General features: G+C 36.3%; 1 protein-coding gene across 4 annotated transcripts in view; it reads left to right on the top strand.

Moving 5' to 3' along the window:
* The window catches only part of SYNCRIP (synaptotagmin binding cytoplasmic RNA interacting protein), a 27,741-nt gene extending 25,158 nt beyond the window's left edge, over positions 1-2,583 (top strand). For all 4 annotated transcript variants that reach the window (XM_082668849.1, XM_082668848.1, XM_082668847.1 and 1 more), the window contains one exon: positions 1-2,583. This exon is cut by the window's left edge. The gene's annotated coding sequence lies outside the window, so the exon portion shown is untranslated.
* Positions 2,584-15,078: the final 12,495 nt, after the last annotated feature.

The raw sequence follows: 15,078 nt of genomic DNA, 5'->3' as shown, positions 1-15,078 counted from the left end.
AGTCAGGCATTCCAGATAGTGGTTCTTTTCAGAACCTTTTTTAAAGGGTTGGTTAACTACCTCAGTAGCAGAGGATTGAACTATACCCTGTCTGTACTGTACATAGAAAATCTTTGTAGATAAAAGCAAGGCTTGTTAAATGATATGAGGGTAAGATTTTAATATACCAAATGTAACATTCTTAGTTGCCTTTAGTTTCAGAGGCTTGTAAGACTTCCTCATGACCATCATAACAGGCCTTGCTTTTGTCGTATTTTGTGGCTGAAAAAGCAGCCTTGCTTCTTCAGATATTGTAGTTATTTGGATGTATAATAGTTTAGCAAGATGTTACTTTTGTAAGACATCAGATGTTCAAAAAAGTGCATCCGAACTTGTACTAAATACTGCAGTGTCCCTTTATAAAAAGTCAGACTAAAACTGACAATTGTACAGCGAAGCCTGACATTTGGATATTTTGAAGTTTTTTCATAAATCATAGAAATTAGTATACGGCTGTAGTTTAGCTTTTTAGGTAAAAGGTATGTTTCATTAGTGCATTTCTTATTGCTGATCACTGCAAAAACGTGAATCAGCTTTTCCATTTCTTATGCAGGTCATGATAACTTGTAGAATAGAGTACAATCATTTGTGCTATGTTTTTAATTTTCTAAAGCACCTTGATGACAGTGAGTGTTCAGTGGTGAAGCATCCTCTATTGAATCACCCTCAAAAAATTTTTTGCCAAGTCCTAAATTGATAGTTTAAAGTCAGAAGTGAAATTATAGTTTAATTGAGACTTGGTATAAAGAAATCCCTTTTCCCCTTCCCCAAAGGGATACTGCAGTTATATCACATACCCAATAGGCACCATGATGAAGATCAGAGCTTATACTTAATTAAGGTTTTATACACACCAGTTTCCCCAGTAAATGCAAATTTAACAAGAAAATTAGACATGTCATATGTTCAAACTGCTCATGGCAAACAATCATTTTGCATTCCTGCAAATAAAATTGTTTTATACTGTAAGCTGGAGGCGAGTGTAACTTATTTTTGTAATAAAGTTTTTATTTTTTTTATGTGTCATTAATATAAATGTGTGTTAGTATAGAAATATTCTGGTTTAAAAACTTAGAAATGCACACATTTCAGTATGTTTATTTGTACTTACATAATTTTAGATAGTGGTTGCCAATAGCCTGTATGTTTCACATTAATTGGTTTTTTTTATGTTATCTTAATAAACCATTTTAGTATGTTGTATGTCAGTTACTGGGATAGCTGGGACATAGAGTGTAATTTAAAATTTGTCAATAAGTATTCATTGGAATATATGTAAATGTGCCTTGCCGGTTATTGAAACATTACCTACAAAATGAGTATGGGGTGACAAAAATTAGTTCCTGGTGCTTAATGAAACTTTTTGCCACTGATTTTATATATTACCCCGTGCTTTTTTAAAGTACATCTCTCTCAAATCTTAGTGTAAGTTTGAGGGCTACACAGAACATTTACATTTCATTCTAACATATAATGAGTATAATAGGTTGTGGAAAGTGGGTAAACTAAATGTAGCCTTCAGTAAAATTGAATCTCAGTGTAATCCTTGCTGCTGGCATTTCCCAGTTCCAAGGACTTAAATAAATGATCCCATCAAAGAGGTCATTGCCATGCCTATTGGCACTTTACTGTCATACCCTTTTTAAGGGACACTGTCAAGGTGTTTAAGTTAATTCTCAGAATTATTTGTTGGGATTTTAGAACAAGTTTGTTTGACTTAAGTAAGAACTGCATTGTCAAAGTTGAAAGATGAACATTTTTGTGAGTTCACAAATGTGTTCTTAAGAAAACATTAAAATGTGGAGCTGTGGGTTTCCAAGACTATTTGGCATTCTTAGTTTGGGGATTTGGGAGGGAAAACTGATATTAAAAAATTGTGAAGAATTGATGGGTAATGTAAACAGTGGTGATGAAATATATACACACTCAAGTGAAATCACTTGACAGTGTTCATTTGACTAACTGAATTTAAGCCATTATAATTACTTTTAAAATTAAATAATCATTTGCACTGTTCTGATAATGGGTGCAGTTTTTGAGCAATATAATCAGAGCTAAATATGCATGTAGTGATTAGTGATGTGAACAATTAAGTACTGAGAAGAAATACTAACTGGTATTTTCAAACTTAAATTTCTGTAGTAAAATCAGTATCAAACTCTTATCAGATCAAGGAAAACAGGCAATGCATATAAACATACTTTTGAATGTTGTGTGGCCTATAAAGCAATAATGCAATTTTTATGGAATGTCATGGGATATGAGAAATGGAAATGCAAAAATAACGAATCCTTTAGTAAAAATGTCAACATGTTAAAAAGGGGAATGTTAACTAATGTAGGTTATTGCTATTTGTGATTTGTTTATGGGTTCTTGGCTTTGACAGCTTCAAAGAATGGACAGATGACAAGTTAAAGAAATTTTGTATATATTGTCAAGGAATGGGTCTTAAATCCAAGAGTCAAGTCCCTTCCTTGGGGTGAAAAATGTATCCTTAAAGCATTCTGATTGTTAAAAAAGAAAACTTGAGTTACCTAACCAAAGCAGACGCAAGATTTTGTTTCTGCAGACTACTTGGCAATCAAAAGTGATCATCACTTTAATCAGTTTTTAGAAAGTTGCTTTGTGAGAAAATTGTGTTTGATATATTTTCCCAAACATGAATTTTGTGGAAGGTTTTCCAGCATTGTGACTGAATCAGATGTTAGAAATGGGGGGGTGGTGGATTTAGCACAAAAAGAGCGGTTGCACACTCATGATGGCCACTGTAGCATCATGAGAAATTTACCAATTACTGCAAGTCTGATTTAAGAAAATACACTTTCTTCATGATAAACTAGGAACAACATAGGAATGGATTGGTGGGGTTACCTCGGGCATTCACTTGTATATAGCTATTTGAAAAGACTTGTATGAGGGTGAATATCATCATGCTAGGCAAAATTGTCACATTCAGGACAGCTTTTTTTTGATCACTAAGCCAAAAGTCACTGTTGATCAGAAACATAGCAAAAAAAAACAAACAAAAAAACCCCCAGTATGACATAGTCTATTTAAGGGGAGAAATTAAAAAGTAGAAGGACTTCATGCATTTAGGTGAGGGAGCTATCCCCCTGGAGTAAATGATTGCTCAGGTTCCTAAAACTTCCAAGAATACCCACCATGGTTTGTTTTCTCCCCAGTGATGTACACTGTAAAATTTTTATCTGACCGTAGGAATTCAGTGGTGGGTATAAAATGAATGAATAAAGAAGTAACAGTACATAAAATGAACAGACTTCTGGGGATGGTGTTTCAAAGTGTAGTATTAATTACGCAGTAATACCACTCAATAGGGCATGCCACTACTTTCTTGAGATGCTAATTATAAACCAATGTTTAAAGACATTTTTAACTGTGGGCAAATTAGATGGACTTTTTTGTCTGTCACTTTTTAAAAAAGTACTTAAGATGTAAGTTTTATTAGTACCACAGTCTGCCTTCAGTAATATGCCTAAAATATTTTTCAGGACCAGGAGCATTCAGTTGAAAGAAACAAATCTTTTTTATGAATGCAAAACAGTATTATAACTAATGCCCTGGTCCAAAATTAGGTTTTTAATGATATTAACAGTAGTCTGATAAACATTTAGAAGTCTGGCATTGAGAAACAAAAGCTTGTACCTGACTAGTATTTTTATTAAAAAAAATTAGTTCTGTTAGCTTATTTAAATTCTCTTACATTTATTTATCTGTAGAATTTATATTTATTTCATTCCTTTTATCTCACTGAAAACTGTCTGCAGGCTCTCTGATTTGGATTAGATGTGTGAAGTACTGTCTTTTGCCAAAAACCTCAAATTACCTGTTCTTTTCAACGTAGTGGGTTTGTGCTTGTTTGGAGATCAGTTCAAAAACTATCTGTACTATCTGTACTGCCTCTGATGTTAAGATTTTATGTATAGCATAAGGAAGCTAGCTCTGACTATATTTTCCTAAGAATAAAGACCTATTTTTGTAGCATGTCTTAGGATCTCCAGGAGTCCAAGAATTATTGTGGGTGTCCTCCATCGTTTTTCCTTTAACAGCTTTAAAATAGACACTTGGAATCTTTAGAAGTCTTTCGCCTTTTAATTACTCATACATTCAAAGTAACTAGCCAATGGTACAAACAAATTCCCCAAGATCCCTAATTCAAGCACATGATGGGGAGATGCTGTATAGGATAAATGTATAGTGTTGGTCTCCCCTTAATTTTAATTGACGATGAAAATATTCTGTGGTCACACACACACCGGTGGACTCAATGAAGAAGTTACTGGTAATTTGGCTCTGCTTTTCTGGTAACGTGCCCCCACCATTCAGTGCTGCATTCTCTGTCACTCCGGAGGTTTGGAGATGAGTGACGGAGGTTGTAAGCAATACAGGAGAGGGGAGTGAACAAACTATTTTGCTTTAATAGAATGCTGCACATTTAGGTGACTGCGCAAATGAGATTAGGTAGGTGAAATAGAGCTTAAAATGTGTTCTATTAAGCTAAGTTGGCAAATCATTATCAAAGAATGGGGAACTTTAAATATGTTCAGGAGGTTTTGGTTCAGCCCTAGGATATCTTGGGGGGAGGTAGTGTTGGCCACTTCATGAAGACAAAGATCCTTTTAGGTCAGTGCAGAGTTTGTGTTATGATTGCTAACATTTATACTAATGATTGAAAAAAGTTTTTGTAATTTCAGAATAGTCATGGAAGTTTTATACCTGAAAAATTCTTGTACACTACTAGGGGATTTTGAAAACCATTTACATTGCCTATTTGGCTCCCTGTGCAGATGCCAAACTAGTACTTTTTTTTTCTTGTTCATGTGAAGACTGCTGAATAAGACTTTTTGGGTGAGGGAGAAGTCCCAATAAACCACTTTGGAAATCAGTGTCTTCAACTGTAAGTTTCCTGAAAATTTTTTTTTTTAACACAAGCAATAGATCAAGATAAGGTTATTTTAGAATAATTTACTACAGGCTTCAGTGAATACCTGATTTTTTACTTTGTAGAGTGGTTTAAAAACAAGTTCTAATGAGTCTAATCTGAAGCTGCTATCTGTAATGCACATGAATTGTCATTTCTTCACCTTTTTAGGCTTTCAGTCTGTATTCTGAAAGGATTCTTGTGATACAAAATACGTTTTGGAGAGAATTTTGGGATACCTAAGGGAATTGACATCTGTCATTTATGAACTACAGCCAATTTCTACTTTTCCAAGGCAAAGGACAAAGGTTTTGATGTGGACAAGCCATTACCACCGATTAAGTAAAGAATGTGATTAGGGCGTGTTCACAGTACTAAATGTGTAGAAAAGAGTTGTAGATTCCAAAATCTAGTCTTCCAGGTACAGAAACACCATGACATAAGAGTTCTAAGATCATTATATCTGGTGTGGCTCTGTTGCTGTTAATTTCAAATGAGAGGAAGAAATTTGAATAATCATGCCATGTGTATAACAACTTTGCATTTCAACTTGTGTCCTGATTTTTTCCTGTGTGAATTAGAAAATGCCAGTACTGCATCATTTGAACACAAAATTGCTAGAACTAGGTACATCTATGTCAAGAGTAAAAACCCTTAACGACGTCATTTTTCAAGAGAATATTTTTTAATATATTGGTATTCATGTTGCCTTAATTGGAGGACTCAAAAATTAGGCCTCTAAAACTGCTTTATTTAACGCATGGGAAATTAGAAAAGCATATATACTAATTGTGTTTCTTAGTATACTTAATATTTGGAATGAGCTTGGAGGAAAACCAGAAATGAGCAGTATGTCAAAGGTCATCTATATAAAAATTGGTGGAGTACACTTTTCAGTTCTCTGCAGCCACGTGCATATGTAATCGCAGGGTAGTTCTGGCAAAATTTAATATCTTCTTGAAATAGTAAAAATTCACGTGAATTTGCATAAGTTGAATTCCTAGGAATCCTTCAACATTGACAGGTGTAATTTCTTCTAGGCACCCTACCTAACTTCAGGTTCATTTATAAATAGAATTAAAGCAGGATGAAAAGCTTTTATTCTAAAATTATACTTTAAGTCTTAGTTGATGGTTTTCTGAGGATCCATTTAGCATTTAGGACAGCAGCAGCAGTTAGGGGCCCAGCAGCAGATGCTGTGGTTTCTTTGGCTTATCCTCCCTGCTGCTTAGTGTCTTTTGATTAGTCTATTTGAAATACTACCACTCCTTGTTCTTTAAAGTTACTCTGTTTCTTCTCTATATGGTTTCTTTTGCCTCCTAGGATAGAAGCTCCTCCAGGGCAGGGAAATCTTAATGGTGCTAGGCATTTAAAAATATTTTTCAAAATATTTTTTAGTTTGGTGGAAATAAATTTTCAGTTTAGCTTATTTGCTGAATTAGGCTTAATTGTGGCATGTTAACTTGAAGAAGGAATAAAAAGTTTTGAGCCACTTAATTCACAACATGGAAAGCTTAAAAATTAATGAACACGAAATACTAACGTTTTAAGCAAATTAAGATCATGAAGATCCACATTTAAATCGTCTGACATTAAAAAAGTCTTGAAGGGAGCTGTCGGTTTATAGACTGCATTAATTCTTATATCAATTTAATTATTGACAGCCCAGCCCAACAATATTTCTTTATGTTGATGTTCAGCTTAATTCCAAGCTGCTGAACAAAACAGTATCCACCTACCAAACGCCATATATACTTAACTTCTTTATGAGGAAGGAGTACTTCAAGATAGAATTCTTGTTTTGCTGATGAGTCTAGTTGGTTTTGAGTCCATAAAGTTTGTGTAAGGTTCTTAATGTAGAGCACTTTGGAAAGGATATGTAGTGATGCTTGAGAAGAGCATGAAGGCTAGGTAACTATACATTAACGTCTTGAGAAGAGCTATTTCTAAGAGTAATCCATACTTATTATATTTTAAAATAAAGCCATGGTTGCATCCATATGAATAGTCTTAATAGGTACCTTACAGTTGGTTGCTGGTTGAAGTTAAATCACTTGAGAAGGGAGGCTCTGAATTTAAGGCATTTTCTCACTACAGTATATATACCTACTTGTTTGAGTATTGATGGATAAAGGTGGTATTTAGACTTAAATATGCTTAGTTGATATTTTAACTTGATAGTACTTTAAAGAAAATTTAAAAGACTTATACCTGGAAAACAAGATAGAACACAGGATGTGAAAGTCTACTTCTCTGCTCACACCCTAGTCAGTTAACAGAGATGAATGACCCTGTTTAGTTCTGATTGTAGTTAACCTCATATCTTTTAATTACTAAGTTTAAGCAGTATTTTTTTTTACCCCTTGTGAGACATTTGGCTTACTCTAGTCCTCCTTTTTTTTCTGAACTGTTTTAAGTTCAGTCGATTACCTCAACTACACCTAGTACCTGTTTGCTCTTCACTATATGGGGAAACAGCACACTCAATACTTTCTTTTCCTTCATTTCCCAATTCCTGTTAACTATCTTTTCTGTCACTTTTTTTCTTCTGGGGCATATATTGATTTTAAATTTTAGCAGTAGAGCGGGCTCATATTATGTATGGACTGTCTTGCTCACTCTTGAATTCTGTCAGTTTTTAAAAAGATAACCCGTTTCTTAATGCATTGAAATACTACTTTACTTTGGTTATCTACTTCCAGTGCTTTTGATTTTTTTCTCAAATGTTTGGTGATTCTGTGTTTTTCATATTTATGAAAGAAAGATCAAAGTGGTCTGGTGTTCCTGGGCCTATCCACTGAGACAGGTGACTGTAAGTTGTGTGTGTGTGTGAGAGAACACAAGGACTAACAGGCTTTATTATCATTTCCTTGAGGGCAGGCAGGCAGGTAGGCAGGCAAGCTTACCCCTCCAGTGCCAGGAAGCAGAGTGCTCAATTGTAGGAACACTGACTCCTAGGCAGGCGAGTTATTTGCTTTGAGGAGGTGGGTAGACCCTGAAAGCAGGTCTGCAACCCTCAGGCACCTAAATTTCTTCCCTTTCCATCCTTGCTAGCCAGAGGTTTTGCCTTTTCCGGAAGTCACTCATCCCTCCCATGAAAAATGGCTCTTTTTCCTGCAGTCCTCTGCTTGCAAAATGAACATAGCCTCAGTTCTTCATCTTTTGTACTAATTTGTGCAAATTAATATAAAAAGTGATAATTTAAAAATAGAACTGAGTAGTAAAATACAACAGTATGGTGTACACTATCTTAGAAGAAACCACCTTAATCTCTGTATAATCACATGTGACAGCTCATTTAAAATAAATTGTCTAGGAAAAAGTTTGAATAAATCTTACTTGAAAAGAGAACAGCACTTAGCATGCTAATGGGTATATAGAAGACATTTTGTGAGTAAGGATGCAAACTTAGTGGCATTCTTGACTGAGCAAAGCAGATTATTTTGAAAGCCCTTTTTTTGGGAATAGTACGATAGATTTTACTTTAGCATACAATTTCTGAACGCTTAGAAGAAACCATTGAGCAGTATTTTGGTTTATCTCCCCCCCTTTTTTTTTGTTTTTTGGCCACACTGTGTGGCTTGTGGGATCTTGGTTCCCTGACCAGGGATTGATCCCGGGCCAGGGCAGTGAAAGCACCAAAAATCCCTAGACCACCAGGGAACTCCCATTTCCTTTTCTTTTTTTTTTTTCTTTGTCTAGTTACATTTAATACAGCATACCTTCATATATGTTCTTTTACTAGTTAATGAGACTACATTTATTATTTTGGTAGGGGTCTCAAACCTACCTTTTCCAGATTTGTTCTGGGATTTGGTGAGAGTCCATGTTAACATACTTGTGGAATATATTCTTTTATACTTTTGTCATATGCTCTGTCTTTGCTGATTAGAGGGTCTAAATCCTTAAAAAACATTTCCACCTAAATATGGCAATTCAAACATTTTAGGTCGTTTTGCCTATCCTTAAGGACCTCTTCCAGGTATGAAAACCATTTATTTTTTTGGCTGCACCGTGTGGCTTGCAGGATCTTAGTTCCCCGACCAGGGATTGAACTCGGGCCATGGCAGTGAAAGCGCTGAGTCCTAACCACTGGACCATCAGGGAACTCCTCCCTTAAAACCATTTTTAACAGGTTTTATGATATTAAATATTAATTAGTTGATATCAAGGGAGAAACTGACTTTCGAGGTTTTTGGTACCAAAAATCTTGGCTAAGTTTTGAACTAGTTTTCAACTAGTGTACCTAGACTGTTTCAATTAAAATTGATGGACATAAGACACACTAATCTCTTGTATTTATAGGGCTTTCCCATTCTAATAAGACTGATGTAGCCTGTTTATATTCACTTTTCATATAAACTTAGAAAAGTACAGGTTGCTAAAGCAAAAGACTGTGAGTTGATATAGTCTCACAATTTCAATGACTTAGATACTCCCTCTTATTTCCCCAATAGTTTCAGTTGAAAAAACTATTTTTTTCTTAATCATTGAGACATTTAATAAAAGAAACTGAGCAAACACAAATATAACCTCTTTGGTCCTGAGTTTGCTTTCCTGTAAAAAAGAGATGCTGTTAGACTGTGATATTTTTCTAGCTTTCAGCATTCTATGAGATACAGCTTGTGTTAAAAAAAAAAATTCTGGGACCTCCCTGGTGGTCTAGTGGTTAAAACTGCTCGCTTCCAATGCAGGTGGCACAGGTTCAATCCCTGGTTGGGGAACTAAGATTCCATGTGTGGTGCAGCCAAAAAATAAAAAGTACTTAAAAAAATTCTGCCTAGATGGTTTTTTGCTTTATTTCATTCATACTTTTGTTGTGAAGACCTAGTTTTACAAAATGCAGGAAATGTTACATTACTGTTCATTTGCCCTGTAATACCTTACATATTATGAACATTTCCTGGTACATTATTTTTGTGATACTTAGTTACTATTTGAGGGAGAGAGTGGTAAGACAAACCTTTCTCAAAGTCATATATTCTAATAAAACTCTCAACTCTTCACAGAGCATCATTCAAGTTATTTCCAAGTTCCCTAAATTAGTGTGTTAATGTTGTACTAGTTAAGAGTCAACCTGTGTAAGATGTCAATTAAAATTAGCCATATGGATCTACTTTTGTGCTAGTATGTTTTTTAGGTTTTAGAATTAGTGTTCATTTACTTCGGTCTCTCTGTTCTGAAATTCTAGGCAAAACTCATTTAGTGTAAAGCTAATAAATATATTAACCTGATCAGGAAATAAAAGACAGTTTAACTGCTAAACCAGCCTCCCAAATTTGCTTTAATAATAATAATGATTCAAATATTTTCTAAAAATTATAGAGTGTAAGTGTTCTCCTAAGCACCAGCAATCTCCTCTTCCTCTCCGCCCTTAGTAAACTGTCTTTAAGTTGAAACACCATGTATTTCATTATCAGGATAAAGCATATTATTGCACCTTTTCCTAGGTAGCATGGTGATTTTGGAATGATGCCCCTTTTAAGTTGATTTTCCTCTCCTCTCTGTTTTCAAGAACTGTTCACAGGATACCAGTAGGCTGATATGAAAGTTATATTTTTTTAAAGCTTTAGGGAATTTCCTGGCCGTCCAGTGGTTAGGACTTGGCGTTTTCACTGCCGGGGCCCGGGTTTGATCCCTGGACAGGGAATTAAGATCCCATAATCTGCGAGAAAAGCTTTAACTTCTCTGAGGCACTGAATCACTCTGCTTGAAAAGTTTCCTTGCTACTTTGCTAGTTATCTTAATATTCTCTATCCTGTTCTTATCTGTTCTTATTTCCCATTTTTCTTCTATACTTGTCTCCTTGATCTCAACTATATTTCCAGCTTCGTGTCACATCTGTGTGGACTCCTGCTTTAATGTCAGGGTTTGATCTGTTATATGCAGGTTTGCCATTCCAGCTCTTTGCTGTACATGTTAGAGTGCTTTGCTCTGTCAGTGATTATATGCTGTTAATTTATCACATCCAGTTACACTTGATGACTTACTGAATAGGCCTAAAAATCCTCTCTATCCAAGTTCTACTGTACCCTTTGAGAAGTTCAGGTCAGGTCTGGCTGAACTTTATATTTACAAAGATCTTAAGTGGTTCCAGATTTATAAGTGGCACATTATAATGGCTCTCCATATCTATGTCTACAATAGCACTGTCTAGTAAAAATAAAATGCAAGCCATATATGTAATTTAAAATTTTATAATTTGGTCTGAGCTCATCCTGCTCACCTTAACCTTCCATTGGTATTGCCTGTAAGCAAACGGCTGGCCTGGTCTTTCTTTGGCTCACTTCACATTTCTGGTGTCTTATTAGTGTGTGTCCCCAACCCACCCTTCCAAGCCAAGCTCTCAAAAATCCTCTTCAGCGAAAATAGTAAAGTCTCCTTGCTGTATGTGCGTTAAACTGATGATCAACAAAGTATCCCTGAGGAACATGTACAGTTAGGGGAACATCAAAAGTCCTGGCTTTCTGGAGTTTATATAAGGGTGTTAGCTGATGTTTTTTCCTTTATTGCTTGTGCAGTAGGTTTGTAACATAGCTATTTATGTATGAGTCAAAACCCCAAATCTACTAACCTCTGATTAAAGGTAACTTTAGGAGCAAAATCATGGTTTTCAAATATTTGGCAATATTTGAAAATCTGGTATCTCTATGCTTTGTAATTGCAAGAAGAATCTTCAGAAACATTTAAATTAATAATATTCATTATATTTAAAACAATAAATTATATTCATTATTGCTGCTACCCTTCAAATTCATTTTCTGTCAACAGTGTATGTGGTAATTACAATTTCCCGTCCTCTACTGTGATCAGTAACAGCTTCATATGCTGCTTTACACAGTGGGAAGCAAGCTATGAAACTCGGCAGAGACTGAATATGTAAGTAGGCTTAAACTAATTTAGGGATAATACGTGATGTGTTGTCAACATTTGAAAATCCAGTTCATGAAAAGGACTGTTTAGGTAGGGCTATTTGTTGTTTGTCTCTTAACTCTGAAGCTTTACAAAAATTGCTCCAATCCTACCACCAATGTTTCTGTGGGCATTCTTGGAGAAGCTTTCTTAGTCTCAAGAAATATAAAGAACTGAACATGAGCTAATCTTTTAAATTACATATATATATATATATATATATATATATATATAAACTGAAAATAGAAGTGGTAGAAATGCTCAGTGAACATCTGGGATAGTTCTTAATTATATTGAATAAATAAGTATATATCTTGAACTGTTTTTACAAAATTGAAGAGTATAGGCCATATGACTTTCTGATAATGCTCAAAATTCAGACTGTTTTAAATGTGTTCATCTGAGCTAAAAACCCTAAATTTATTTATTTTTTATTTTCTTTTTTTTGCTGTACGCGGGCCTCTCACTGCTGCGGCCTCTCCCGCCGCGGAGCACAGGCTCCGGAAGCGCAGGCCCAGCGGCCATGGCCCACGGGCCCAGCCACTCCGCGGCATGTGGGATTCTCCCGGACCGGGGCACGAACCCGCATCCCCTGCATCGGCAGGCGGACTCTCAACCACTGCGCCACCAGGGAAGCCCAAAACCCTAAATTTAAATGGTAACTGTCTTTCAATATACAAGGGCAATTTTCCAATAAAAATTTTTTTAGTAAGAATTTCCAATTTACTTATTCAATATTTCTACTTAGATATACTGTACTGAGTTGTGGGGTTTTCTTGTTTTGTTTATTTTTGGCTGTGTTGGGTCATCGTTGCTATGCGTGGGCTTTCTCTAGTTGCGGTGAGCGGGGGCTACTCTTAGTTGCAGTGCGCAGGTTTCTCATTGCGGTGGCTTCTCTTGTTGGGAGCACGGACTCTAGGTGCGCGGGCTCAGTAGTTGTGGCGCACGGGCTTCGTTGCTCCACGACACGTGCGTGGGATCTTCCTGGACCAGGGCTTGAACCCGTGACCCCTGCATTGGCAGGCGGATTCTTAACCACTTCGCCACCAGGTAAGCTCTGTGGGTTTTTTTTAATGTTTGTTTTTGATTGATTGTTTAATAACTGGAATCAGTTTACCAAAATACAGAAAGTTTCTTTTTAAAAGTGAAGATAAAAATTGATTTTAACTATTTTGGTAGCAACCTTACTAGAACTGGAATTGAAGTACCAATATTAGTGATCTTCACAATTCTGAACCAACCCTACCTAGCTGTATGGTGGTTTATATGTACCATGTCAAAGTGCTTTTGTTTTTGTATTTTAGAAAACAGCTACTGAGAGGTAAGAGGAACGACTGCAAAGACTTTCCAAAATATTTTCAGGAGTTACTGAAATCAGTTGAAAGCTGTATTTAAACATCTGAATATAGTTAGCATTTTTCCTTTATGAAAGAAAGCTATTGTGTCCATAGTAAACATAAGAAATAAGGTGGAATGCTTTACTTATTTAAAGGATAACTTTAAGTAACTTTTAAAAAAAATTTTATTTTGGGCTTTGTTGGGTCTTTGTTGCTGCACGCGGGCTTTCTCTAGTTGCGGAGAGCGGGGACTACTCTTCGTTGCGGTGCGCGGGCTTCTCATTGCGGTGGCTTCTCTTGTTGCGGAGCACGGGCTCTAGGCGCCTCGGCTTCAGTAGTTGCAGTGCACGGGCTCTGGGGCATGCGGGCTTGAGTAGTTGCAGCGTGTGGGCTCAGTAGTTGTGGCTCGCGGGCTCTAGAGCACAGGCTCACTAGTTGTGGCACATGGGCTTAGTTGCTCCGTGGCATGTGGGATCTTCCCAGACCAGGGATTGAACCCCTGTCCCCTACATTGGTAGGTGGATTCTTAACCACTGCGCCACCGGAGAAGTCCCTACGTAACTTTAAAAAAACTTTTTAGATGAGAAAGACATTGGCCATCTTATACAAAGAGTAGTAGTATTAGATTATAAGTGCCTTTTCCAATCTTTAACATTTATCAACCGGCAGGTGGATATATTTTCAGTTCCTAATCAGTTAATAATTTATATTTTCTGAAGTTATGACCTGTTAACATCAAAGTGAGGTTTAAGAGGATGGTTATTCCAACATATCTTAGAAATAAGATGACAAACATTAAATGCTTCATTTTTGTTGCTAAGATAAAATGAGACCGCCCAGAATTTCATGCTCAAACAGCTTTTATCCAGAGAGTATCTCTTTGATCCACTGGTTCTGTAAAGCTGTAGTTCTTCATATCTTACCATTGGAAGTTTTACTTCATGATCACACAAAAAAGTGGGGGTTAAATATGGAAATCGTAACTGCATTTTGAACATCTTGCACTCCCATCCAAAAATCCCTTAATGCTCCTCCTTGAATTGTACAGTCTCCATTGTAATGAGTTTCCTTTTTTTGAAAATCAAGGAAAGGAACATTTCTCGAAGTATAAAAGGCAGTTTAATGGTTCCTGTTACAGGTATTATTATGTCCAGAAGTTGATACATAGGGATAGGTTGTGGGGAGAAGAGGGTATTATGAAATGTAAAATTAAGACTGTAAAAGTAACATTACAAATGCCACAAAAGGTAAAACAAGAACCTTGATGCTTTGAGACTCGGGGGCAGAGGGTGTGGGGGGGCGGAGGAACTGGGGTTCGGAAATGCCAAACCTGTGACAGGAAAGCATACTCCAAATTACAGGAGGCAGCTGTGAGAGGGAGGGACTGAATGGCTCCAAGGGGTAGTGGGTAAGTATGCCTCTATCCTTTTCCTGACACATATGCCACACAACCATTGGCCCTTGACAGTTAAAGCCTGGTGTACATTCAGGGTCCTCAGCGTTAAGTAGGCCCAATCACTGGGATTCAGGTAGTCAACACCATCTTTTCAGATTCCTGTACCAATGTAAAAAGCAATTTATGCAGTTTGTTGGTGGGTTGGGGGAATCAGGTTTAATCAGGTAGAAGCATTTTAAATACTTTGCCTAGTGCTGCATAACTGCCGAAAATTAGGTGAAAGCAAAGAGATAAATCCTAGTCTGCTCAAATTATTGTCTTCCCAGAGGACTTTCCTGATCCTCACCAGCTGAAAATTTCCCTTTCCCCTCACCTGTCATTAAAAAAGACTTCTATTATTACAGACTTTATATATAAATATGTCCTGTGTGATATATTATTTTTCATGTGTGACA

This window comes from Grampus griseus (assembly GCF_964374135.1).
Source record: "Grampus griseus genome assembly, chromosome: 13".
Taxonomy (NCBI): Eukaryota; Metazoa; Chordata; class Mammalia; order Artiodactyla; family Delphinidae; genus Grampus; species Grampus griseus.
The sequence above is the reverse complement of the archived record's forward strand: the minus strand, read 5'-3'. Positions and strand labels throughout refer to the sequence as shown.